Below are 2,967 nucleotides of genomic sequence, written 5' to 3' on the forward strand. Positions count from 1 at the left end.
TTTTATAACTCTCTATATATCTCTTCTGCATATCTGTTCAAGATAAGATCTCAGGTGTTTTGAATCTTTTGTTTTGAGAATTGGAGTGTTGTTTCCTCAAGAACAAGAAATGCCTTCCAGTAACAACTGACATGAGTTTGTTCAAGTTTACTTCCTCGTACACGCAGACTCATACAATGATAAATAATTCAACATTAGGTTTCCACAGAAGAGACGTATACAGCAGCACTCAACTGTGCTTTAAATGCACATCCTTCTGAGACGCCAACTCTTTAAAAGTCCAAAACGCTGCTGCATTCAATATGAAAGTATCATAATGGTTAACGTCTTATAAAGTGATATGTTCTCTTACCATTTTATTTGATCTTTATTATAGTTAATACATTAATATAATACAATTATATCTTAATTTAGCTTAGTTTCGGTAAATTCCATTAACATAGCTTTATTAAAACGAACTCGCGAGTTCTACAAACACCATGCACTGTGTTTTACCTTATATGTTACACGCAGACTCATACAATGATAAATAATTTAACATCAGGATTCCACAGAAGAGACGTATACACCAGCACCCAACTGGCGGCCCACGGTCCAAATATGGCCTGTCAATCATCTTTACCTGGCACACCTTAACATTTTAAATCAGTGGAGAGACATTAAGAACGATGAGCTTTAAATGAACGTCCTTCTGAGACGCCAACTCTTTAAAAGTCCAAAACGCTGCTGCATTCAATATGAAAGTATCATAATGATTAACGTCTTATAAAGTGATATCACTCAGACCAAGAAACTTAAAGGTGGCATGAAGTAAAATCACAATTTTAACCCAAGCTTTCCTGTAGCTCAGTGGTAAGAGCATTGTGTTAACAACACAAGGTCATGGGTTGGATCCCAGGGGATTGCACGTACTTAGAAAACAAAATGTAAAGGAAATATGCAATTTAAGTCGCTTTGGATAAAAGCTTCTGCCAAATGAATAAATGTAAATGTTTCAGATCAGAGGTCCCCAAACTCAGCCCTTTGAGAGCCGGTGTCCTGCAGAGTTGAGCTCCAACAATGTCCAACAAATCAAACACACCTGAAGCTGATCCACGTCTTCAGGATAACTAGAAACCCTGAGAGCAAGCACTGCTTTATTCTCAAACTTTAGTTTCACACAATATTCAAACATCATTAACCCAACACTCTCATGGGCAGTTCCTTAGATAACCCCACAACAATTACATCTGATCCCAATGGATCAGAGTTTTCATTGCCTCAAGAAACATATATCAGCATTGTAACAGGAGACAATGAAAACTTTACACTATAACTCAAGAGTCAAGAGCCCAACTAAAGCAAACACTTAACACAAATTAGGTGGCTTGTTGAAATTTAAAAACTATTTCAAAATTAATTGGAAGTGCAAAAAGGAGTTAACATGGACAAATCCACAGTTTTTAACACTGATTCAGTTGTTTTTATCTGCTCTATTGCTATCTCTCTCTTGCTTTGACTTGTTTTTTTTTTCAAAGCAATCTGTTTGCTTTCTAAGTAAGGATACCTCATTGGATTTTTCAGAGAAACATACACTCTTTTGATGACAAAACACAAAAGCAAACATGGCCATTAATGATAATATTACTTGATAATAATAGAAACATGGATATTCTCAATATGATGAAGATTATACAGGTTTGTTTGATGACCAATAATAAAACATCACTGCAGAAACATTAGTAATGATAATAATTCATGACTCACCTTCAGTAATGAGTAATCTTGAGAAATAAAATGAGTTATAATGAGTAATCTTCTTCTCTATAAGTCACTTTGGATAAAAGGATCTGCTGAATGTCTTAAAGTAAATGTAATGACAGCTTCTCTTCTGCGCTTCTGTTTAACACGTCACGTCACATTTCAGGAATGTGGGTGTGTTCAGGAATAAAACCAGTTTTACATCATTCATGACAGAAAAACAACAGGTACAAAAATAGTTCTATAGGTTTTGTGTGTCCTAAATTGATAACAAAAATCATTTATTTCACTCTCTTACAGTACAGTATATCTCGCAATTTCAAATAATATTCTTATAAAATATTTATAATTCACTTTAATAAAGCACAAAACAGTGACTTGACATAAACTGGCGTTCTTTAACCTGACCACACCTAAAAAGGGTCCAACATTAAAAATGGGCAGTGATGGGTTTAAAGAACGCTCGATTATGACAAGAGAGCTTGAGGCAGTAATACATCACTGGTATGTGAACAGGTTTTAAACAAAAGAAACAAAAACAAGACTTGTTTCTCAGTCTATTCAATGCGCAGTTACCAGCTCAAATAAACTACATCAGTGCCTCATAAACTTCTGACAAAAAAAAAGAAAAACAGAGAAATATCCATAATGGGCCAATAATCACAGATTATAAGAGATTATATTAGTATATTAGATTGAAGTTTACTTCAGCATACTTGCAGTCAGAATAAAGGTCAGCATATTTAAAGTGTGACATAGATTACTTTATTTATTTTTGAACTTGGTTTAGTTTACATTTAATTGTAGTTAAGTACAATTTAAAGTTTAAAATTATGTGTACTTTTGTGTGCTAAAGTAGGACATATGGCAGAAAAACAAGTAGGTGTGTTTGTGTGTCTTTGAGTTGTGTGGTTTGGGGGCAAAGTGTCCCCACAAAGACGAGAATATCCAAAATCCTTGACCTTATGGGGAATATTTTGGGTTCCTGTGAGGAAACAAGCTTGTAATTCATACAGAATTAACTCTTTTGAAAATCTAAGATCAGAAAGTGTTGTGTGGTTGTTAGGTTTAGGGAATATTATATACAGTTTGTACAGTATAAAGACATTGTGTCTATGGAATGAACCCATAAAACATGGAAGCCCAACATGTGTGTGTTGTATACACACCCTCTGAGAAAAGAAGTTTCCTCTCTGAGGATAAATCAAATGATCTATGTAAGAACAT

The sequence above is a fragment of the Triplophysa dalaica genome, unplaced genomic scaffold, assembly GCF_015846415.1.
Source record: "Triplophysa dalaica isolate WHDGS20190420 unplaced genomic scaffold, ASM1584641v1 Contig21, whole genome shotgun sequence".
Lineage (NCBI taxonomy): Eukaryota > Metazoa > Chordata > Actinopteri > Cypriniformes > Nemacheilidae > Triplophysa > Triplophysa dalaica.